The 26926-nt window shown below is 34.1% G+C and overlaps 1 pseudogene; it reads left to right on the forward strand.

The window, feature by feature from the left end:
- Positions 1-707: 707 nt before the first annotated feature.
- LOC143405910 (zinc finger CCCH domain-containing protein 14 pseudogene) lies at positions 708-2836 on the forward strand (annotated as a pseudogene).
- Positions 2837-26926: the final 24090 nt, after the last annotated feature.

Consider the following 26926-nt stretch of genomic DNA (forward strand, 5'->3'; position numbering starts at 1 on the left):
TGGTGAGCTGACCTTAATCTTTCTCTGCTTCCTGGTGGCCATGTCCTGAGCAGCTTTCCTCTGCCACATTCTTTTGCCATAATGTCCTGCCTCACCTCAGGCCCAAAGGAATGGAGTGGACATCTGTGGACCTGAAACTGTGACCAAATAAACTTTTCCTCCTCTAAAATTAATCTTGTCAGCTTTTTGGTTACAGCAGTAATAAAGCTGACTACAACAATGACTAAAAAAATAAATATTTTTTTAAAAGTTTAAAAACACTGTGCCCACCCTCTTAATGTGTTCCTCTCTGAGTCAGATATAGAAAACAATTCATAAAGAGGGAACTTGTTTTGCAACAACAGTTATATCTTCCAAAGGATATGATTAGCTGTTGAATTATTATGCTTCTAACACCAGAAACATCACTGTGACTAAACTCCAGTCTCAGATGTCACAAGTGAGAAAATGTTATTTCCTTAACCATGCAGAGACACTCCAAAATATCTATTCCTATTTTTAAAATAAAATATTTTTCTCCCTATTTTTTAATAAGAACCTATTTAACTTAAACAGTGGCTAATATCTTTTCTGTTATATATATATATATAAATATTTATAGGGCGGTGGCCGGCCTGCAGGGTGGGAAGCCTTAGCGGGCCCCAGGTAAACGAAGTGCTGCGCAGTGCTGTCCCCACCGCCCACCGCCCACCGCCCGGCGCGAAGCCATGGAGATCGGCACCGAGATCAGCCGCAAGATCCGGAGTGCCATTAAGGGGAAATTGCAAGAATTAGGAGCTTAAGTTGGCTTCAGGTGTATTAGATAAACTTCGCTCTGTTACAACTGAACCCACTAAAGTCTTCTGATACCAACATCTTCGATAATAACCTGCTTTCAAACAAGAGCAGTTTCAGTCGGGGAGATGAGAGAAGGCACCAAGCTGCAGTATCTCCCCTTGCCATTTCTAGCAGTAGACCTGAAAAAAGAGATTCCAGGGTTTCTGCAGGTTCACAGGAGCAGAAAACCACTAATACCAGACAGACTTATGATGAAGGAGCTGCAACCCGACTAATGTCAACAGTGAAACCTCTGAGGGAGCCAGCACCCTCTGAAGATGTGATTGATATTAAACCAGAACCAGATGATCTCATTGATGAAGACCTCAATTTTGTGCAGGAGAATCCCTTATCTCAGAAAAAACCTACAGTGACACTTACGTATGGTTCTTCTCGCCCTTCCATTGAAATTTATCGACCACCTGCAAGTCGAAATGCTGATAGTGGTGCTCATTTAAACAGGTTGCAGTTTCAGCAGCAGCAAAACAGTATTCATGCTGCCAAGGAACTTGATGTACAGAACAACAGGGTGTATGAAACAGGACATTTGTGTGAACCAGAAGTGCTTAACAATTTAGAAGAGACTTATAGTCCCTTCTTCAGAAACAACTCAGAAAAAATGAGTATTGAGGATGAAAACTTTCGGAAGAGAAAGTTGCCTGGGGTGAGTTCAGTTGTTAAAGTAAAAAAGTTCAATCACGATGGAGAAGAGGAGGAGGAAGATGATGATTATGGCTCCTGAACAGGAAGCGTGTCCAGCAGTGTATCTGCGCCAGCAAAGCCTGAAAGGAGACCTTCTCTTCCACCTTCTAAACAAGCCAACAAGAATCTAATTTTGAAGGCTATATCTGAAGCTCAAGAATCAGTAACAAAAACAACTAACTATTCTGCAGTCCCACAGAAACAAACACTTCCAGTTGCTCCAAGAACTCGAACTTCTCAGGAAGAATTGTTAGCAGAAGTAGTCCAGAGGCAAAGCAGGACCTCCAGAATAAGTTCCCCCATTAAAGAAGAGGAAACAAAAGGAGATAATATAGAAAAAATTCAAGGAACTCAACAGAGGCAATTATTATCCCGACTGCAAATTGACCCAGTAATGGCAGAAACACTGCAGATCAGTCAAGATTACTATGACATGGAATCCATGGTCCACGCAGACACAAGATCATTTATTCTGAAGAAGCCAAAGCTGTCTGAGGAAATAGTAGTGGCACCAAACCAAGAGTCGGAGATGAAGACTGCAGATACCCTTCGGGTACTTTCAGGACACCTTATGCAGACACGAGATCTTGTACAAGCAGATAAACCTGCAAGTCCCAAGTTTATAGTGACGCTGGATGGTGTCCCCAGCCCCCCAGGATACATGTCAGATCAAGAGGAGGACATGTGCTTTGAAGGAATGAAACCCGTAAACCAAACTGCAGCCTCAAACAAGGGACTCAAAGGTCTCCTCCACCCACAGCAGTTGCAGTTGATGAGCAGGCAGCGTGGTGACCCAGATGGTAGCTTTTCCTACGCTGAGATGAGTGAACTGAGTGTGGTACAAAAACCAGAAAAGCTTTTGGAGCGCTGCAAGTACTGGCATGCTTGTAAAAATGGGGATGAATGTGCATACCATCATCTGATTTCACCTTGCAAACCTTCCCCAATTGTAAATTTGCTAAAAAATGTTTGTTTCTTCATCCAAATTATAAATTTGATGCAAATTGTACTAAGCCAGATTGTCCCTTTACTCATATGAGTAGAAGAATTCCAGTACTGCCTCCAAAACCAGCAGTTACAACACCAATACCATCTTCTAGTAGTCAGCTCTGCCGTTACTTCCCAGCATGTAAGAAAATGGAATGTCCCTTCTACCATCCAAAACACTGTAGATTTAACACTCAGTGTACAAGACCGGACTGTACATTCTATCATCCCACCATTACTGTACCACCAAGACATGCCTTGAAATGGATTCAACCTCAAACCAGTGAATGATGCCCAGTCCTATCTGGTGGAAGATCATGCAGTTTGAAAGGTTCCATCTACTGATGAAAGATAATTCTACAGAATTTGTCAAATCTTTGAAACTTGGAATAAATTGATTTCATAACATGAAAATAAATAAATTAATTAATATTTATAAATATATTTATGTATATTTATATTTATATTATTCATATTTTATATATTTATATTTTATATATTTATATTTATATATATTTATATTTATATATTTATATTTATATATTTATATTTATATATTTATATTATTTATATTTATATATTTATATTTATATTATTTATATTTATAAATATTTATATATTTATATTATTTATATTTATATATAAATATATTTATAAATATTTTTATATGTATTAATACATATAACAAAAAAGAGATTAGCCACTGTTTAAGTTAAACAGGTTCTTATTAAAAAATAGGGAGAAAAATATTTTATTTAAAAAATAGGAATAAATATTTTGGAGTATATATGTTTATATATGATAACAGAATAAATATATATTTATATATATAAATATATATTTATATTTATATATGATAACAGAATGTATTACAATTCTTATTGCACATATAGAGCACAAATTTTCATATCTCTGGTTGTATACATAATATGTTTACACCAATTCGTGTCTTTATACCTGTACTTTGGATAATAATGGTCATCACATTCCACCATCATTAATAACTCCATGCCCCCTCCCTTCCCCTCTAACCCCTCTGCCCTATCTGGAGTTCATCTATTTCTCCCATGCTCCCTCTCTCTGTCCCACTATGAATCAGCTTCCTTATATCAAAGTAAGCATATGGCATTTGTTTTTTGGGAGATTGGCTAATTTCACTTAAAATTATCTTCTCTAACTCCATCTATTTACCTGCAAATGCCATGATTTTATTCTCTTTTATTGCTGAGTATATTCCATTGTGTATATGAACAATGGCTAATTTCAGTGGCTGTTCCAGACAGGTGGAAGTATATGCTTCTTAGGAACTTGATAAATATTTATCTACTGAATAAAGAATGTACAGTAAAGTAGGAGACAGTCATAAGCTATTTGTAACACAAAATCATAAAGTTTTACTGGAGATAAATGTCTTTATCCATGGCAGGAGGAAGATGAAAGTAAGCATTTATCTGGAATCAAGTTACAATTATAATTTTATTTATAAAAACCATTCTCTTTTCTTTCCTTCTTGGCTTTTGCCTTCCTCTAATCCTTTCATTTCCAAGCATTTAGCTTTGGTCAGACTATGCCAGTGAGAAGACTAAGTGGGTTCATTGTAGCAGAGGAAATTCTAGCCTTAGCATAACATCTGATACACAAAAAAGGAAAAGCCATAAGTGACCTCATCCTTACACAGTGTATTCATACCACCATGACGGTAAGCATGATAAAAACTATCCATTGACAAAGAGTCAAAGCACTTTTGAAAAGCATTCTCCTTTTAATCCCATCCCTACCTTCATTTAAATTCCAAGTGATTCACTGTCTAAACTGTCTCAGGGTCTGTTTTTATAGAAACAAACTTCAGCAGGATAAAAAGCACTCTTCTCGCTTTTTCAATATGTCACTTTCTTTCAATGTTACCATACTTTACTAAGGTACATCTTCAGGTTCTGTTTCCTTAGACAAATCTTGTACCTGTTCTAGCTCCTGGAGATTTTCAAATGCTATTTAACCAAAATGCTGTCACCTAGTGATTTAGAGATGAAGAATAAAGGCATACAGTGAGACTTTCATAAAATTGGTCATGTGGTCACAAACACTAAAAGTCATGGAAAGAGTAAATGAGACTTGTTTTAAATGAGACTTGTGTTTTCTTTTACTTTTCATGTTCTGGCAAGCTGTGTACCTTGTTTTCATAGCTCCAGAGTGCGCAAATAAGAAGACATAATATTTCATAGCTGAAAAGTTGGAAGGAAACAGGGTTAAGAAAAGCTGGGGAATGAGCAACTAGGTGGCAGAAATTAAAATATTATTAAAATAACTGATGTTTTAGTAGATAAGAGTTCAAAAGGGAATAATCAAGGTCAGAGAGTAGTGCTACTCAAATCCTCTGTGCATTAATACAAATTTATTGGAATCATCTTAGGAAAATAGTGTAAGGAAATTTCAGAGAATTGAGATATTTAAAACCCAAAAAGGACCAAAAAGGTCATACATACTATTGACAGAAACTATTGAAGACATCATGACTGTTAAATTCCTCTCTAGCATTTCTGTCAATATTGCTTATTTTTGTTTTATTTTGTTTAATTGCTTTTCTATTAATATTTTCTCTTAAACTTCATTCATCCTTAAAAACCTTTTGTCCTACTGCCATTATACAATGAAATTCAATCTCTACAAGAAAGCAGGGCTTGTTTTGAAAATTCAAACAGTTGGGAAATAGTTTTTATTTAAAAATTAAAATTTGAAGCTTGAAAAGAAAATCAACCAAAGTCTTCCTTGAGCGAGAAAGAACTTTTGAAAGAAATATTTGAAACTGCTGGAATATTCACACAAATGCCAAAAAAGGAAGGATCATGACAGATCATGGATTTGACAACTCCAGAATAATAGCTGTGGAGAGCTTTTACATTCAATGAAAACTTGAGTCTCTAGAAGGTTTCCATCTCTTCCTTCTTGTCTTTCTTCCCTCTATTCTTTTCCCCATTTTCTTCTTTTATTTCTTTAACAACTTTATTGAGATATAATTCACATATTTCTTTTGTTTGGGGTTCTGACAAACTATGCATCTTGTTTCCTAATTATAGGGCTTAACAATTTAAAGTGTACATTTCAATGGTGTTCAGTATATTCACATGTCTGTGCAACCATTATCACAGTCTTTTTTTTCATTTCTTAGTTTATCATTATATTTATTGTTTGAGAGACAAGATCTGCCATGTTGTGCAGGCTGACCTGGAACTTACAATGTCCTGCCTCAGTCTCCTTAGTAGCTAGGACTATAGATACATGCTTCTGTGTCAGGCTTCATAGTCTAGTTTTTAGTATTTCATCTTCCTCCAACAGAAATTCCATAGTTATTAATAGTCACTACCCATTTACCTTAACAGTAGGCAGCCACCATCCCACTTTCTATCTCAATTATGGACACTTTATATTAAAAGGATCATATAAAACATGTTGTCTTTTGTGTCTAATTTCTTTCATTTAACATAAAGTTTTCAAAATTCATCCATGTTGTAGAATGTATCAGGATTTAATTTCTTTTTATTACCAAATAATATTCCATTTTATGAATATCCCAGATTTTGTTTATCCATTCATCAACAGATAGATATTTAGGTTGTTTCCGCTTTTTGGCTACTATGAATAATGCTGCTATTAATGTTTATGCTAAAATTTTGTACAGAATACATGTTTTCTTACTTTAGATTATAAATCTAAGTGGAATTTCTGGGCCACAGGATAGTTCAGTTTAACTTGTAGTGGAATTGCTAGGCTTTTTCAAAGAGCCTGTATCATTTTACAATTCCATCAACAATGAATAATGTACTAAATACTCCACATCCTTGCCAATCTTTTCTATCCTTTTGCTGTTCCACACAGGTTTTTGTCTCTCTTTTCTTCGAACTTGTTTTTATTATATATATATATATATATATATATATATATATATATATATATATATATTATACTTTGTCTTTTTAGTTGTTATTGAACACAATACCTTTATTTTATTTTTATGTGGTACTGAGGATCGAACCCAGTGCCCCACAAGTGCTAGGTGAGCACTCTACCTACCACTGAGCTACAACCTCAGCCCTTATGTTATTCTTTCTACCTTAGTCTGTTCATTTCTTCTCAGATCACATTTCTTAGCCCTTTTCCATGCTTCCTTTATATTCCCTTTTAGTCACAGGTTTTAAAACAAAAACAGGCCTTAGTAAAATTATTCACAAGTTTCCAGATTACCTGCTCTCTGAACTTTGAAATCATATAGTATCTCCCTCTCCAGGTCTCCTTCACCTTATCAATCCATATCTGACTTGTTTTTCCTATGTGTCTCTGCATTTCCCTAGTCCATCCTACCTCAGGCATTCAATATGTTTGCCTGTACAATTACAGGAGACATTAACTGGTCTCTATTTCCAGATATGTTGTCACTAATTGAATTATCTTTCAAACACAAATTTTGATGATGTGATTTTCTTTATTCAAAAACCCTATGTTCTCCTGTAGGCTGTAAACTCTTTTACGTAAAAGTACAATAAATAATTATAGATATCTCATTATGTACTAAAAACTGTGATCACTGCCAGGAAAACTGTCTCGAAGAGCACAGACAAGATCCCTGCTGTCATGGAGCTCATAGTTATTAGAGGAGACCAAAATGAACAAATAAAAATCATCAGTTTTGACAGGTGAAAGTAAAATTCACCAATGTGTGACTGAAACCAGAGGCTGGGGGCTGGGAGTATGGGGTGCTAGACTAGGTAGCAGGAGTCATCCATGAAGAAATGTCATTTGAGCTGAGAGGTGAATTGGAAGGAAACAGGCTTAAGAAAAGCTGGGGAATGAGCAACCAGGTAGCAGAAAGTTCTGAGAGCAGGACAAGAGTGAGCTTGTTGAATTTCTTCAGTAAATGAAGCCAATGTGGCTGGACTGCAGTGAGTTCCAGGAAGGGTGGGGAAAGTTGGCCACAAAGGATCAGATCACAGGGGCTCTGAGAGGTAAAGGCAAGGTGATACTAATTCTAAAAAATCCATTGGGTAGCTTTAAATGAGTGAGAGAGGTGATGTAATTTACAAATTTAAAAGGAAGTTCTTTGCTGAACTGAACTGACTTTAGTGTTCTTAATTCACAGTGCTTCCCTTCACCTGTGCTATTATGTTCCTTACATTCACCCAACCTAGTGCTTTGCTCACAACACCTACTCCATCTGAAATACCCACTCTCCTCTTTCCCCAGCTGCCTGTATTAGCATTTCTGGAAATCTTTCAATGTGCTGTTCTAATGTCTTCTCCTTATTTTAAGAGCCATTTCCTTTCATGGATCCTGCACAGTTAACTCTCTAGAAGTTTTCTGTTATTTTTTGTCACTCCTCATTTTATCACATTGGTCATGTCCTGTCTTCTGTTCTGTATACTTGTGTCACTGAGCTTCCCCTTCTATTTTAAGCTGCTCAGTCCCATAATTATGCCCTATGTCTTGTCATTATCAATATCTTCAATTTTTCCATAAAAAAAACCTTTACCAAGGTTCCAGCTTACTGCCTTATACCTTGTTTTTAGTCCTAGTGGGCCTTTAACTCACTGATCCTACCACCTTTGCACTCTCTCTCTCTCATTACTCTCAAGTCAGTATCACTCTTCTTTCCTAGCTTAAATCCCACGGGCTCTCGTTATACTCATTCTCTGGCATACAACCTCAGACCCACAACTCTCTCTCATTTTGTCATAATCATCTAACAAAATCTAAACACGAGTTAAATACAACTTTCTACCTGGCCTTTGCACAAATGTGTTTAGGAAAGAATACGCAAGTATTCTGATAAGTCTTATTTTAAATTCAGGACAACTAACCTCAAATTTTCCCTCAGTACTTCCTGGCTATCTTACTAATTTAGCTTTTCTTTCTCTTAATTTAAGTAATAGACATTATTTATACCTTCTCTTCTCAAATCTCCAATACCTTCTCCTTCATCTTCACCCTCAGCTGATGAACTTGCTTACTTTGCGCTGAGAAAATAGAGGTAATCAGAGCAGAACATGTACAACTCCCACTACCACATCTGGTTTTTGTGTACCTCATTTTTGTGCCTGTGTTCTCTGTCTCTCTTCTTGTCTCTACAGTACTGTTGAACACAGTTCTTGGTCCATGTGGACCTAAATTCTGGTTAGTTCATTGAACTGACTGATATTGTTCTGTTTTCTGTAGTTGATACAATGTGAGAAGAGTATGGGATAGGAAGTGACAAGATTGGGTTTCAGTCTTATCCTCCTGCACTTGCTCTGAATCACTTTGAAAAGGGAAGTCAAGAATTAAGACAATTATCTAGATAATTAAGATGAAAAGCTGGAACATTCTCTTAATTGCCAGATCGTTTTCTTGATATTCCACTGATCTGCATATTGTTGTCTCTCTGAAATCTATCTCATATTAGGATTGTTATCTAGGTTGATGTTATCTTTTGAACAAGAACAAGACTGAAAGTTGCCTATTTACTCCTTTGCATTTTCCTGCTGAGCTTTGTTAAGATATTGACAAAAGTTGTATATATTTAAGGTATATAGTATGACGTTTGATATATGTATACATTGTGAAATTAATACCACAAACAAGCTAATTAACATTTCTAGTGCTCCACAGAGTTGCCATTTTTATGTGTGTATGGTGAGAACAATTAATACCTACTCTGCAGAAAATTTTAATCATATAATACAGTACACGTCCTATATTATATATTAGGTTTACTGAACATTGAGCACTCTAATGTGCCAGACATCTAAGAAAGATTTTTGAAGACAATGAGCTAATACACTATTCTAATTATCAATGGGTTCTGGGGAAAATAAGTAATTTTTTAATGATATTCAGCCTCTTTCATCCAATTTGGCAACTCACACATACATGTTGAAGAGAAAGTAAGCAAGATTTCTTCCATGTTACTTTTTTCTTAAAGGTGGTTGAATCAGCCTTACTAGCTCTCCAAGAGGTTGTGTATGTGATAGGAAGAACCTGGGTTATTTTCAGACAGGATTCCTTATTACTCGCAAGAGGTGTGACCTAGCCTCACATAGCACTGGCCTGAGGTTATTCTGTAAAAATGGAGATAATCTCTTTAAGGCTGTTGTGAGAAAGAAGATATGGGAAATGTTCCCTCAATGTTAGCAATCATCAGACTTGATTAAAGAAGTATCTGTGACTGATTGAACCATGGAATAGAATTCGATGGTTTGAAAAAAGTTAACAGTTGATAGCTGTTCTGATCAAGATGGTTAAGCCATATAAAAAAAGTCTTTCTCATTTTGGAGTTTCCTGTCAACATTGTAATCAAGGGATCTTTGCCTAGATAATTCTTTTATCCCCACTTTCCTCTTACTCACCCTTGCATTTTAGTGGCAAGATACCAGCCAGAGGGTGACTGTTACCTCAGCTAAACATAAACGTCATTTGCATACATCTGATAAGCTATCCTAATTGGTGGGAACTCTTTCTGCCTGATGCATTTGCATGGTGTAATCAGGGCCTCTTAAGAGAGGTTTTCGAGTGTCTTAAGGCCCCAGAAAAGGAAGGGAGTGGTCTTTTACTCAAGGTTGCCCCACCTTATTTCAAACAGGTTTGAGAGAACAACAGGTGAGGTATAGAGGTGAAGCATAGGTTGTACTACTAACAATAACAATGATAATTAGTAGCTTTCATTTATGAAGCACTTTACAGTTTATAAAGTACTTAACATGCTCCATAACTCTTGATTTACCCAACAACTATGTGAAATTCATATGGTAAATATTGTCATGCCCATTTTTCAACTGAGGCTATTGAGGCTAAAGAAATTTTCCCAAGAGAGTAAGAGCAATAACTAATGGATCCCACCTAAATTCTATATCTTATGTTTATTAATACTTTCCTTTGTACTTTCTAATGCAAAATTACCACTCCAAAGAGACACATTAGAAAAACAGAAGCTTGCAAACTGGGAATAAGTTTTGCTGAGCAGAATTATACTAAGACATAATTTTATTATTTTCAGTAGATTTGAAAGAATTCCAGACTCATGAAAGTGATGCATGGTCAAAAGTAAGAGCACTAGTATTGTGTGCGGTTGCCATAGCAATCAAGGATATCTGCTGGGGCTGCCCAGCAGACCTTGAGAGAGAGGCAGGCTTTGGTCACATGGTATATGTCTTAAGAGAGTGAGGACACTGTCTAGACAGTGACCTTCAGGTCACCCCCAAAAGGAGGATGCTAGGAAATATTTATTCCTTTTGAAGAAGCTAAAACCTTTTAGGGAAGAAAATTAGTTCACTTGCAAACAGAACACAAGAAGCTATTCTGTTGGGTTTGTTCTCAAAATTCTGAATAGGAATCCAAATGAAAAAATATGGTAAAAATATAGTCAGGAAAAAATTTTAAAAATGACTTGGGACAGTGGGTACCAACAACTTTTAGAGTTTTACTGTGGATGGGAAGAGGGAGACAAGTCATCTATAAATGTGAGGTTGATAGAGAAATTTATTTTCTTCTGGTTTGGAGAGTTTAAAATATACTTTAAATGACAAAAACTAACCAGCCGATATTCTGAAGTTAGGAGGGGCATTGGGTGCAGAGCATTTTTAATGTTCATGAATTATAAACTATTAGTTTCACTGATATGAAATTTATCTTCTATGTACTTTGAAAGTGGTCATATATAAACTGGGTGCAGTGACACAGACCTGTAATTCCAGCAACTTGGGAAGCTGAGACAGGAGGATTATACATTCAAGGCCAGCCTGGCAACTTAGCAAGACCTTGTCTCAAAAAAAAAAAAAAAATTACAATAAAAAAGGCTGGGGATGTAGCTTAGTGGTTAAGCACCCGTGGGCTCAATTCTCTCTATCAAGAAAAAAAAAAGTAGTCATATATTGACATTTTCATCTGACCCAATCTAATAAATTGGGGAAACTTGTACAACTGTAAGTCCTCTTGAAAATATGAGTAAAAATGTGAGCATATAGGTTTGTTGGTTTGATGTGAGGAAGTTGAAGGCATTTTTATCTAGTTGATCAACAACTTTATTTCTTTCAAGTAGTAGAAGATGAGACAGCAGGTGATGGGAACTGGAAATTTTACGAAGATAGAGAAGTTGGAATAGCGTGAATGATGAAAGAGAAATTGGCATGAGAACTTATTGGAGTTCATGATACCAATAAAGAATTTGTTTAAATAAGGAAACTAAGAATCACAAGAGAAACAAAGATGTGTGCGGATATGTGTACAAATGTGTGTGTGTATGTGTGTATGTGTGTGTGTGTATTGAGAGTGGCAGCTGATACATATAACGAATTTAAAAATTAGAAGAATAAGTGAGTTTTTTAAAACTCTGGACCATTAGAAGCAAGACTGTAAGAAGGAAGTTTGGAACTGTGATAGAAATCCAAAGTTATGATTCAGATAGAATCATTTCCAGACATGACAACTACAGGGTGGGGATATGAGAGTAGTGTTTGAATAGATTATACAGATGAGAACATCAAGGAAATAAATGACTAGGTTGTTGTGTACCTACCACAGGCACTGATGCTACCTAGGGCAAATGTAGGAATTGGAGTGGAAAAGGAGTTTGGGAAGGAAGTGCAAAAGTCTTCAATAAATAGGGGGCATAACTGGGGGGCTATCAGGTTAACATTGAGCAAGGACAGTAAAATTATATGAACCTCAAAATAGATAATTTTACAAGGCTGTAGAGAGTAATGGTCAATGACAAGGATAGCAAAGATCGAATACTCAACCAAGAAGTTATCTTGAATTCTTGGGAGAATGAAAAACACTTATGTGAGAAGGCCATAAAGAATTATATCCTGATCCAGGCACAGTGGTGCACACCAGTACTCCCAGCAGCTTGGGAATGAAGAGGCATGAGGATGGAAAGTTCAAAGCCAGCTTCAGAAACAGGGAGGCACTAAGCAACTCAGTGAGACCTGTCTCTAAATAAAATACAAAATAGGGATGGGAATGTGGCTTAGTGGTTGAGTGTCCCTGAGTTCAATCCCTGGTATCAAAAAAAAAAAAAAAATATGTCCTGAGGAAAGAACTATATTTCAGTTGTTCAGGGGATTATTATAGGGAGTAGTCAATGAAACAAAGAAATTTATCATGTAGAGTAGTTTGTTAATCATGGAATGGCATTTCAGGAATTGTGAAAGTGTTTATGCAGAAAAGAATTTGTCTTTAGGAGCCAATTTTGACTAGGCAAACATTATCCGGGGGATATTTATTACTAAGATAATAATGATTATAATATATGAATAAGTGTAATACTGACTTCAATTTTATTGAAAAATTTTAAGAAATGAATACATTAAAGTATTTTCATGACACTGTCCTGTAAAAATACCTAATCACAAATTAACACAGATATGTTTGTGTCTTATTTAAAAATATATGTGAATATACATATGTACATTCATATATATATATACATATATATATACACATACATACATATATGTTCTGATATAGTTACAGTTGCATTTTTAAACTTGAAATTATGCTACTTCAGCAATATTAATTACTCTTGTTTGGTTTGGGTCCATCTTCTCATTTTTCATCTAGTGCTACACTGACACTACTGAACTCCTATGACCCAAGGCCCCATCATAAAAGACAAGGGGAGTTTCTCACATGGCAAATTTGGTCTCTAGATTTAAATTATTAGATCCTTTGTTCTACGTTTATACCTTTTTCACTTGAAAAAATCTTTTTATGCCTGTTGTTAAATCAACAATCTTGATTTTTAATAATCTATATGGAAAATAAATTAAAATTCACTCTCGGGTGTTACTATATGAAAAGAGACTCTAATATTTCTATATGAGGAAAAGAGAAATGTAAAATTACTCCAACCTTTATTGTAGAAATGAAATCATCTTAAGAGTCTATATTATAGTTACTCATTTTTAGGAAAGCAAATAAGAATTAGATGCTATCAATGTATTTATGCTTATTGACATCACTACAAATAAAAAAATGGTTTTCTAGAAAATGAATAAAATATTTCTACATAAAATGTAGCCTATAAAAATGGTATAAAATCTATTTGTGTGAAATGGATGAGACCTAAACAACCAGGAGATGGATTGTTCAATGGAAATTAGTCTAAATAAATTTGAAGAACAACTAAGTAATTCCCTAAAATGTGTGCCAAGCATTGTACTCAATACTGGCATGTACAACAAAAAAATAAGATAATATATTCTTCACATTACTCTCAGGTGACAAAAACTAATAAAGATCTGTTTGTGTGTTCCAAATGGAGAAAACCCTCTGAAGCACTGATTATTAATGGGAAGAGGAGAAATGGCTTTTCAACACCTCTGCACCCATCCTCACAACTTCACCCTTCACTTCCCTCTGAACCACAAAAAAGAAAACAAATCTGACACTGCAAAAATATTTTATGTGGGCATACTAATTATATAACTAGAAAGTAAGACTGTGGGATTTTCAAGAATTTTGGCCCTGGAGAGGACAGTTTTGAAAATTTTGAAATAGAAGGTAACAGAAATATACAAGCCTAAATGATTGCCAGGCCTATTAACTAGACATAGGTCTTCTGCTTTCCCAGAATTTTATTTCACTCCATTTCCCCAGTTTCCTTCCTTTTATGTCACGAACACTTGTCTGTTTACCTTTCTTATGGATTTATTTTAGCTTTATCTAGTTGTAATACAAAATTAATATTTAGAAAAGTCCTAATAGAAACATAATTATTGCATGTCCCTCAGGACAAGAATGGTTCCTGGAACATAACAGTACTTGAGTCAATGCACAACTGTGAAAGAGAAAATGGATTAATTAAATTATTTTTATTGGTATGGCATCATCATTTTCTCCCCTATGGATTAGAGATCCTTTTAAGTAAAAATAGAAAGATGTTTTGTCTTTTAACGAAATAAACCTTAATTTGTGGTGGAAAAGGAAGAGCAGGTAGAAAGGGAAACATTTTGTATTATCTATTTATTTTATTTTTTAATTGCTGCATTATAATTATACATAAAAGTAAGATTCATTGTGGTATATTCATGCATGCATGTAAGATACTTTGGTCAATTTCACAAAAGGAGAACATCTTAAATCATTGGGAAGAATAAAATTAACTCTTAAGAAGATTGTGATCTGAAAATCCACTTGTTTAATTGAATTTTATATATAAATATCCATTTATTAATGATGAAGAAAAAGTGCAATAACTCTGCTTATAAACCATTTTAAAAAATCTGAAATTCCCTCATTATCCTGAGTAGGTTTTACTAATTTATTTCATATTTGTAGGTGAAGAACTAATATTCAATAATGTCAAAAAATATTTTTAAAAAATGCAGAATGGATCATAAAGGAAAATGAGGGCTAAAATATGTTTAAGGTATATTTTTATAGATTTCAAAATCTATTAATTTACAAAAATCTTGCAATTATATTTGCTTCTCACTTTTTATATGGTTGTATAAAATTATTCTTATATTATTTCTTAATTTTTAAATTTTAAATAGCAAAGTATATCTTTAAATTAAAATTCTATTTTCTGAGTTTCAGTTATATTTATCAGTTTCAGAATGGGATTAAATACAATATTTCCTATACATCTGGATATTTCCTTTCTTTTTCATGAACCAATTTAATGCACAATTTAGGAAGATCACAAATAGTATTACATGTTCTAAACTCTTGAGTAAACTTGAGAAACACTTCCTTCCTTGTGCCATTTCACTGCTATAAACTTACAAATACATGCCTGGCTCTGTTTTTCCTCTCTCTCTCTCTCTCTCTCTCTCTCTCTCTCTCTCTCTCTCTCCCTCCCTCTCTGATTATCTCATTGTCACATTAAACTTTTCAATTAAAAATTCAACAGTAAATTAAATTTTAAACTGATCCAATATTAAGTTTTGAAAACTTAAATGTAAAAATCATTAGCATAGCTTCCTGATAGAGTATTATTACTATGGCATTTTCTCTAATAAAAGAGCAAAAATGATTAGATTGCCAACTCAAAATAATTTCCAATTTTCATTGGCAACCACAAATATTAAAAAAATCTTTCAAACATGAAATAAAATTAAACTTACTGATACATCACACACTGTTGAGAATGTAAACTCCTCCACCACCACTGTGCTGCTTTGTGATTTCTCGTCAAATGAGTAGTATCCCAGGTACTCTTTCATACTTGTAAGCTGACTGAAGTTAAGAACACTTAAGGATTTAAAAAAAAAAACTAGTTTTACAAGTTGGGAAGGGTAAATATTAACCAATAGTATGGTTTGAGGTGAAGACTCACTTGATAAATCTTTGTTACAGGAAGTTAAGAATTTCCTGGTTCTGGCTAATTAAAATTAAGTGAGAAACAATTTCAAGTCTAAACCCTAAGCCACACCCTTTGATGCTTTGAGGAGTTTTGTATTTGCTTTTCAAAAGGTAGCAGTCTTCCTTCTGAGTCAGTGCAAGTCTGATCTCTGGCCCAGCCATCCATCTCTATAGGAGGCAAGTCTGAAATAAAATCAGCTTTCATGAATCTTTAATGCCCTTGACTAGTGCAATAAATAGCACTGTGCTCATTATATCTGGCCCAGTGGTTTATTTGTATCTATTCTAAAGGTGGATTCTTCTTAAGGTGGAAAAAGTAATACATATATTGAACCAACGGTCATCTTAAGGTCTTCATCTAATCATCTCTGCATGCTCAACTTTTCAGTCACATTATTTATTGTCTACTTTCTATGAATTAGTCAAGTTCTCTCCATCCAATCTTTTTGTCCCTTTGAGTTTTTGTCTTGCATGTGAAAAACGTCTTTTCTTTATGTTACAGTCTGCAATTCAAAATCCACTTCACTGTTAGTGTCAACTCATATATTTAATTAGAATCTTTCTGTACTGGTTCCATAGACTGAAAGTCTCTAAGGTAATTTCTCTAGAATGTTCTTTCCTCTAATTACCCTAAACATCACACAACTTGGACAATGCTTTACCCACACTTTTCCTTCAAGGGAGCTTCTAACTTTAGTTTGCTTATTTTAGGGTTTTTGAACACATTTCTTCCATTAGTGAATGATTTGAGAATTAAAGTTGTGATGTCTTCCAAAGCACTTCCTAGTACTCTTGCAAATACTAAGGCATTCTGTACTTACTGAGTCTTTCTGGTCATCATTCTGGCAGTTAATGTTCCCATTTATTTTTCTACTCCTTCATTTGAAAAAAATGTTTTTGACAGAACAGGGACAGGTTATAATTACAATTAATAAATTAATATAGAGAGGAAAATATTCAAACTGGCTAATAAATTTAAAATTCTACATTTTTGTCATTTTTCTATTACTGTTTGACAATTTACCATAACCTTTCCATCTAAAAATTATTTATTTTTATTCTATAAATCAGAAGTATAGGTAAGTTTGTACAGCTCAAGTCTGTTTTCTGCTTAGGTTCTCAGAAATTGGAAAGCAAAGTATATACCTGACTATGGTGAAAAATCACTTCCAAACTCATTCAGCCAAAGGCAGAATTTAGTTCCTTGTAGAAGGAGTAAGGGCCTTCTTTCCTTGCATACTGTGAGTCAGAGCTGTCCTCAGCGTCTACATGCTGCCAATACCAATAAGCCTTAACACATGGCCCCTTCAAGGAAACAATAGTACATCTTTCACACTTGGAATTTCTTTTTCTGCTACTAGAAAATGCATATAATTCCAAATTGCTTTATTTATAACATACTACATTAGACCCATTGGATAAACTCCCTTTTGATTAGCTTAAAGTCAAACTATTAGTAACTGCGATGATCTGAATATTTGTGTTTCCCACCTCTGCTGCAAATTTATATGCTGAAAAGTTGACCACCAAAGTGATGGTATTAGGAGGCAGACTTTGGGAGCTAATTAGATATGAAGGTGCTTAAAAGTTCTAAATGATGCTTACAAAAGCAACCCCGAGGGCTGCCTTATCCCTTCTACCATGTGAGAAGGTGCACATATATGTCTATATAACAGACTGAATCTGTTAGTCTTTTGACATGATGCTTCCCAGACTTTTGAACTGTGAGCAATACATGTTTGTTGTTTATTACCTTTTTGTTATTGCGACTCTAACACAATTAAATAGTAACTTTAATCAAATTTATTAAATCTCTTTTGCTATGCAATGTAACATGATCAAAGCTATATACCTTTGGGATTTAGGTAGTGGGATTTAGGTAGAAGATCTTGCAGGATTTTTTCTGAATTGTCTACTATAATACCAAAACAAATGCTATTTTATATGCTTTTAACTATACATCTAATAATGCTAGCTAATTTTAATGAAAAATTGGCATTCCCATATTTCAGAGACACGATAAATTTGTAAAAAATAATTTCAGAAAAAAACTTGCTTAGAGTCATAAGGAAGAAAAAGTGTTTATGAATATGGATTTTGTAGTGCATTAGGCCTTAAAAAAGCACAAATGTTTTTAAATGCTTTTTTTAAAATGAAGGATGAGGCAGAAATGGCAAAAGAGGAGATGTCAAGATGGGAATTTAAAATAGAAAACAGGAGGAGAATGATTATAAAATTCTTGCACATCAAGAAAATGAGTCTGACTTGGAAGATGGTGGAGTAGAGGAAAGCTGCATCCCAAGTTACACTATGGTGTGGGACCAAATCAGTGGGTGTGAAGCTTCTCAGTGATGTGTGTTAAAGAGGGATCTTCATAAATTTTAATATTGGACATTCAAAGTGGCTTAGGGATACAGAAGTTTGGGTACAATAAACAAAGAATACATTGGAGCCAACCTGGTTGCCCCAGAGGCACTGCAGGTGCAGATATACTATAGAGTGTGGTGGTGGGGACACAGTTTTGTACAGAGAAGGCTGAGATAAAAAATGCTGCTTAATCTTAGTGATCCAGAGGCTTCAGTGTGCGCTGGTGCTCAAAAAAGCATGCTCAGTATCTCAACTTGCCTCAGAAAGTTGATGAGGAGCCATCTTGAATTCTCAGTTGAGTTCTATCCGGCCTTTATAGAACAAATAACACCAATCTTTCTCAAATTATTCCATGAAATTTAAAGAGAGGAAACACTCCCAAATACGTTTCATGAAGCCAATATAACTTTGATACCAAAACCAGACAAAGGTGCATCAATGAAAGAAAACTATACAGACCAATATCTGTGAAACATCAATACAAAAATCCTTAATAAAATATTAGCAAAATGCATCAAAAAACACATCAAAAAGATAATATACTATGATAAAGTGGGTTTCATTCCAGTGAAGCAAGTTTGGTTCAACATATGCAAATCAATATGTGTAATTCATCACTTAAACAGAATTGAGGTCAAAATTTACATGATCATTTCAATAGATGCAAAAAAGCTCTTTGATAAAAATTTGACAACCATTCATATTAAAAATGCTGCAGAAACCAGGGATCAAAGGCACTCACCTCAACATCATAAAGTCCATTTATGACAAACCCCAAACCAGTATCATACTAAATGGAGAAAAACTAAAAGCATTTCTTATAAAATTAGGAACAAGACAAGGCTGTCCATTCTCATGCTCCTATTCAATATAGTCCTTGAAACATTAGTCAGAACACTCAGGCAAGAAAAGGGAATCAAATGGATATAAATAGGAAAAGAAGAAATGAAAGTATCTCTTTTAGCTGATGATATGATACTATCTAGAAAACCCCCAAAAAACTCCACCAGAAGACTTCTAGAGCTTACAAATGAGTTTAACAGCATAGCAAAGACATGAGATCAACACCATAAATCAATAGCTTTCCTGTATTACAACAGTGACTCAGCCAAGGAAGAAACCAGGAAAATAGTCTCATTCACAATAACCTCAAAATGATTAAATAACTGGAAATTAACCTAACCAAGAAGGTAAAAGAGCTCTACAATCCAAATTGTAAAACACTGAAGAAACTGAAGAAGACCTTAGAAGATGGAAAGACATTCCATATTCTTGGATAGGTAGAAGCAATAGTGTCAAAATGGCCATGCTACCAAAAGCAATATACAGATTCAGTGCAATTCCCATCAGAACACCGATGACATTCTTCACAGAATTAGAAAAAACAAGTCTTAAATTAATTTGGAAGAATGAGACTCAGAAGAGCCAAAGCAACACTAAGCAAAAAAGTGAAGCAGAGGCATCATAATAAATGATCTGAAATTATACTACAGAGTTATAGTGACAAAACAGCATGGTATAGGCATCAAAAGAGACATGAATACCAATGAAATATAATAGAAGACACAGAGACAAATCTATATATTTATAGCCATCTGATATTTGACTAAGGTTCCAAAAATACATCTTGTAGAAAAGATAAGCTTTAAAACAAATGGTGCCTAGAAAACAGGATATCTATATGTAAAAAATGAAATCAGACCCTTCTCTCACACCTGCACAAAACTCAAATTGAAATGAATTAGTGTGAGGGTCAAAATATTGGCTGCTTTCTCCTCAGCCCTTTTAATTCCTTGCCTTTGGTCTCTATTTTTTTTTTATGCGTAGCAGGACAGTTTTGACAGTTTTGAAGGAGAGTAATGGGTTTTAATATTAATATTTATAATTTACAGTCCTCCCTTCTGTTTAATTTCAGTTAATATTAGTAGTGGGAGTCAATATAATATTCTATCTGTATTGTAGTTTCATTTTGTTGCATATGGATTTCCAGTTTTCCCAGCACCATTTGTTGAAGATGCTATCCTTCCTCCATTGCATGCTTTTAGCCCCTTTATCAAGAGAGATAAATAGGAAACCTACATCCTGGCAACAAATTTTTACTCCTCACACTTCAGAAAGAGCCCTAATATCCAGAGTATACAAAGAACTCAAAGAATTAAACAATAAGATAACAAATAACCCAATCAACAAATGGGCCAAGGACCTGAACAGACACTTCTCAGAGGAGGACATACAATCAATCAACAAGTACATGAAAAAATGCTCACCATCTCTAGCAGTCAGAGAAATGCAAATCAAAACCACCCTAAGATACCATCTCACTCCAGTAAGATTGGCAGCCATTATGAAGTCAAACAATAACAAGTGCTGGTGAGGATGTGGGGAAAAGGGTACACTTGTACATTGCTGGTGGGACTGCAAATTGGTGCTGCCAATTTGGAAAGCAGTATGGAGATTCCTGGGAAAGCTGGGAATGGAACCACCATTTGACCCAGCTATTGTCCTTCTCAGACTATTCCCTGAAGACCTTAAAAGAGCGTACTGTAGGAATACTGCTACATAGATGTTCATAGCAGCACAATTCACAATAGCTAGACTGTGGAACCAACCTAGATGCCCTTCAATAGATGAATGGATAAAAAAAATGTGCATTTATACACAATGGAGTATTACTCTGCACTAAAAAATGACAAAATCATGGAATTTGCAGGGAAATGGATGGCACTAGAGCAAATTATGCTAAGTGAAGCTAGCCAATCCCTAAAAAACAAATGCCAAATGTCATCTTTGATATAAGGAGAGCAACTAAGAACAGAATAGGGAGGAAGAGCATGAGAAGAAGATCACCATTAAACACGGTAGAGAGGGGGGAGGGAAAGAGAGAGAGAAGGGAAATTGCATGGTAAAGGAAGGAGACCCTCATTGTTGTACAAAATTACATATAAGAGGATGTGAGGGGAAAGGGGAAAAAAACAAGAGAGAGAAATGAAGTACAGTAGATGGGGTAGAGAGAGAAGATGGGAGGGGAGGGGAGGGGAGGGGAAGGGGGATAGTAGAGGATAGGAAGGGCAGCAGAATACAACAGACACTAGCACGGCAATATGGAAAAAAGTGGATGTGGAACCGATGTGAATCTGCAATATGTATACGGGGTAAAAATGGGAGTTAATAATCTGCTTTAATCAAATGTATGAAATATGATATGTCAAGAGCTTTGTAATGTTTTGAACAACTAATAATAAAAAAAGAAAAAAATAATTTCCTAAGAGCAATGGACATTCACTATAAATATTTTATAGAAATTAATGCCCTCTTGATTGGTTGACCACCTAGAAAAATGTGTGAGTTGGTAACATTAAATACATCTTTACTCTTGATTTTTTTGACCAATTTAAGTCATGTGAATTGAAAGGCATTCTTTATTTTAACATTTTTGAGCACCCATGTATCTATAAGCCAATTTTGGTACCATGTACACAATATATACACACAAGCACGTATGCAGACACAATATATAATACACAGCTGGCACAAACATGCATAAAATTAAACAGGAAACAAATATTTTATAGCGTTTTACCCAGTATTAGATCCCCACCAGTAGGAGATAGAAGAGCTACAGATGTTTGTTACCCAGTGTCTATCAGATTTAACTGTTTTAAAATTAAAATAGAGCCTGTCACAGAGTTTTAAGGTATGGATCAGACATGGGAAGGGCCTATGTAGTTGGGGATATTAGGAGTAGGGTCTGTTAGCCTCACTGGTTGCTGAAATCAAAGGATCAGGTGGCTGCTCATCCAGATTCACTCTCATCCTCACCACTGATTATTTTCCCTTCTCTGGACTCTCCTTCCTCTTTCCTCCTTTCATTTTCCCCTTCTTTCCTTCATTTCTTCTTTCTTTCTTTGTTTACTATGATAGAAAATTTTTGAAAATTTTTATAGCCTTTCTATTTTCATTTAATTTTTTTTAGTAATTTTATTAGGGCATTATTATACATCATAGTGGGATGTACTATGATATATTCATATGTGTACATAGTATAATTTTGTCTGTTTATTTCCCCCATGTCTTCAGTTTTTCTCTCTTCCTATTTCCCCAATTTTCTTCTACTACTCTACTGGTCTCTCTTCTATTTTCATGAGTTTTTTTTTTCTTTTCTTTTCTCTCTAGCTTTTGCATGTAGAGAAAACACATAACACCTGACTTTCTGAGTCTGGCTTATCTCACTTAGCATAATGTTCTTCTTTTCTATCCTTATTCCATTGAAGGATATAATTTTATTCTTCATTTTTGAATAAAACTCCATGGTGTATATATGCCATTTTTTTCTCTATTCATCTATTGAGAAACACCTAGCTTGTTTCTATTACTGGGATATTGTGAATTTTGCCGCTATAAACATGGGTATGCACCTATCATTGCAGTTTGCTGACTATTCTTTGGAATGAATATTGAGGCACGGTATAGCTAGGTCACATAGTGGTTCCATTCCTCATTTTTTTTATGAACTTCCATACTGATCTCCATATTGTCATACTAATTTACACTCCACCATCAGTGTAAAAGTGTTTTTTTCCCCACCTCTTCTCCAGCTTTTACTATTGTTTATAGCCTTTTTAGATGGAATTGGGGGATGAAAAGAAGGATGAAAACCCTGGAGAGAGGGGCAAACAATGAACCAAGATCTAAGCCAGAAGAGAAAGAGGTAATAGTAAAATGGAGATTCTGGTTAACTCAGAAAAAGCACTTTGGTGATACAGAAAAGAAGGAGCAAAAAAATACAAACATTTATTAGTGTAAAAGTGAGACCAGGGGAGTTTTGGAAAATCTCTTCTTTCCTCCCTTTTCCCCCCTCAACATAATTAGAACCAAAGAGAAGAGGGAAAGCCTGGCCTGAGTACTGATGGTGGGGAAATGTTGACTTCTTGGAACAATAGTTGTAGTAAGAGAAGAATGGAAGCATGTGTTTCCAAAAGAAAATGTAAAGAATTGTCAGGTGCCATTTTACCATTTTACCAACAGCTAATTTAAATTAGCTTATTTAAATTTATAACAGGTATTATAAATTTCCAAATTTATAACTGGTTTTAATACATATGGTTGAATGAATGAATTTTTTTTTAAAAAAATCTGTTCACTAATTTCAGGCATAAAAGAGCCACTGAGTTCTGGGATTGATAGGACTGGGAGTTTGCTGGATTGGTAGGCTGCAAACTAAGGATCAGGGAATTGAAAAATGATAATTATGGCAAAGCTGTTTATGCTATATGCAATGAAGTCCAACAAGTTTACATTCAGGGGAGGGTGGCCTTTAGGAGATAAACATACGATGAGAATATGGGGACCTAGGAAATTTAGTAAATTAGAAAATTAGATTTCTAGAGCAGAATAGAAACTAACTTCATTTGGATTTATGAACTCAAAGAATTAAGGGTAAGTGTGGGCCATCCAATTGGAAGTTGAAATTTACCACAATGAAGATTGGAGTTGGGTATAGAGATCTATTTTGAGCCAGATGCCTAGTGCCTTAAATGTCAGTAGTGATTAGAGATTGGAAATAATTTGGAAGGACAATATGTGGTATGGCTTGAGGCATGAGCCTCAAAGAAATATATTTTTATACCATTGTACAGAAAAATTTTTTCAGAAGATTATATAAGTATTTGGAAGTTTTTATTGGGACTTGGAATAATTCTGATTTTGTATTCAATCCAGGAAGAAAGAAAAATCACTTGAGAGCTAAAACAAAGTAATGTTTTAGAAAATGATGCCCAAAATTTAGTAAGATAATGAGGGAGCATCTGTAAAGAGGTTGAATATATAGGGACATTTGAATAACAGGCAATGAAGACAACATGCTATTATATCAATTTGTAAAATATGTATGCTATATGTGAGGATTAGAAAATAAAAACTAAAAATAGTATTAAGTTGATACAATTGTGTGCTCTCTGCCCCCCCAGCTAATATTTGTTATAACACTATTTTTTTTAAAAAGTGATAAACAAATAATTGCTGTACTTTCCTTCTTAAAAAATAACCTTTATTTTGAAGCCCATTTATTTTTTTCTATAAAATATTTCATCACAATACTGGGTCTGAGCATTTTTCTTCCCAATAGCTTCTTTTTTATTCTCAAATTCTGTTTATTTCTTCTCTTCACTTTTAAATTTCCCTTTTTTCTCAAGTGTATCTCTGCTGTTCATTCAAACTTCTAACCCTCTTTCCTTAAGTATTAACATTTGTAGGGTAAAATACTCATGGATTAAAAAAAAATCCAAGATTCAGCAATCTCCACTTAGACCTAAACAGAAAGATAGATGTTTGAAGTTTTACAAAAGTTACTTATTTGGAATACAGATTAAAGATTGTTATTAAAATCATTAAGTTGGTAATTCTACATGTTTATGAAATTTCTCCTAGAAATATTTAGAAGGAGGCATCTAAATATCTACAATGGAAACTACCTGGGTTTGGGGATGGGAAGAGAAAGCAATCAAATGGAATAATCTCTTTATCTTCAAGACTGCATTTTTAAATAACAGTGGGGAACACAGATACTGACAGTAGAACAAAATGTATAAAAATAGAACTTAACAGGGAAGCTATGATATCTGGTTAACATATTCATTATTTTCATGGATATGGATATGTGATTTCAGTTAATGAATCTTCAATATCTGAGAGTATAGACTAAAATATTACTTTGCTGACTCCAGAATGCTTTTGGAATTTTCCACTATCAGCTACATAATACCACAAAAATGTTCCAAGTAGATCAACTATGGACATGCTATAGTAAAATGTGCTTTAAGTAAAATGAAGTTGAATTATATTTATTCTTAATTATATTTATTCTTAATTCTTAAAGCTATCAAGTTAACAATTTCATTTGACTTGTTTTTTTCAATATCAACCACCATATATTATTATAATATATAAGCTATAATATATTTTATATATATATTATATATATAATATATATATGATATATTTTTTTTCATAAAAAATGTTAAATATAATTTCAAAAAATACAGTATTTGTGAATACACAAAACCATGCTATTAATAAAAATATTGTATAAAACTTCTTTACAATATTAATACTGGTGCAGTATCACTTGTGCTAATTATCAGTTCATAATAGCATACTTAGCATTTTTGAGTAGGCATTAAACATTTTCTGAGTTTTGCACTTTATGATTCAACAAAAAATCCTCACAACATCATGAGGTACCATGATGAAGATAGTTGGGAGCAATAGTATATTATTCCTGTTAAATTTTGTGATATAACTATATGTTCCACATTTCTTATTGGTTATAGTTAAAAATTTTTAAAACCCATTTGAAATCTGATTTTCCTTTTTATTTGTTTTATTGGTGCATGATAATTATACAGAATAGTTTGTGTCATTGTGGCATAGTTATACCTGCATATAATTTGATTAGTTTACTCCTAAATACCTCCCCTCTCTCCTATTCTCCCTATTTTTTATCTATGTAATCTACTTCATGGTTTCCTTTCTATTTTCATGACATTCCTGTTTTCTTTTATTCCGTCTAGCTTCCACATACGAAAGAAAACATACACTTAAATTTTTGAGTCTGGCTTATTTTGTTTAATATTATTCTCTCAATTTTCATTTATTTTCCTACAAATGGCATTATTTCATTTTTTCTTTATGGCTGAATAAAACTCTCTTGTGTTTATGCCGCATTTTCTTTATGCATTCAGCTGTTGATGGATACCTAAACTGATTCCATAATGTGGTTATTCTGCATTGTCCTGCTATAAACATTGGTTTGCATGTGTCTCTAAAATATACAGACTTTTATACTTTTGAATAAATACCAAGGAGTGCTTATAGCTGGATCATATGGTAGTTCCATTTCTAGTTTTTTTGAGGAAACTCTGTACTAACTTCCATAGTGGTTGTATTAATTTACATTTTCATAGTCTATGAGAGTTTGATGTTTCCTTGCATGATTGCCATTCTGTAGTGAGATAGAATCTCAATGTGGTTTTTTACTTCATTTCCCTAATGCTGAAGATATTAAACATATTTTTTCATATAATTGTTGGCCATTTACAATTCTTTAGAGAAGTGTCTGCATAGTTCACACAATCGTTTATCAAATGGGTTAATTGGTATTTTAAAAAAAATTTTAAAATTTGTTTTAATCAGTTTTATATGGGTTTTTGATGTTTTAGTTTGTTTTACTTTTTTTTTTTTTCTTTTTGGTTCTTTCCATATTCTGAATATTAATGTTTTGTCAGAAGAGGAGCTGGCAAAGATCTCTTCACAATTATTTCCTTTGCTGTGAAGAAGGTTTTAAATTAGATACTATCCCATTTATCAATTCATCGTTTTGTTTCTTGAACTAAAGGAGTCCTATTTAGGAAGTCATTGCCTGTGCCTCTATGTTGGAGTTTCCCCCCTATGATTTTTTCTAAGGAGTGCGCCATTTCTGGTTTTATACCTAAGTCTTTGATCCATTTTTAGTTGACTTCAGTACAGAGTTAGAAATAGGGATCTAGTTTCAGTCTCATAAATGTGGATATCCTGTTTTCCCAGCACTATTTGTCAAAAAGGCCATCTTTTTTCCAGCATGCATTTTTGGTACCTTTGTCAAAAATCAGATGACTTAACTTTAAGGATAGGAAAATATCAAAACCTATAAAAGAGTGTTCATTATAAGCATTTATGAAAGCAGCTT

The sequence above is a fragment of the Callospermophilus lateralis genome, chromosome 8, assembly GCF_048772815.1.
Source record: "Callospermophilus lateralis isolate mCalLat2 chromosome 8, mCalLat2.hap1, whole genome shotgun sequence".
NCBI lineage: Eukaryota > Metazoa > Chordata > Mammalia > Rodentia > Sciuridae > Callospermophilus > Callospermophilus lateralis.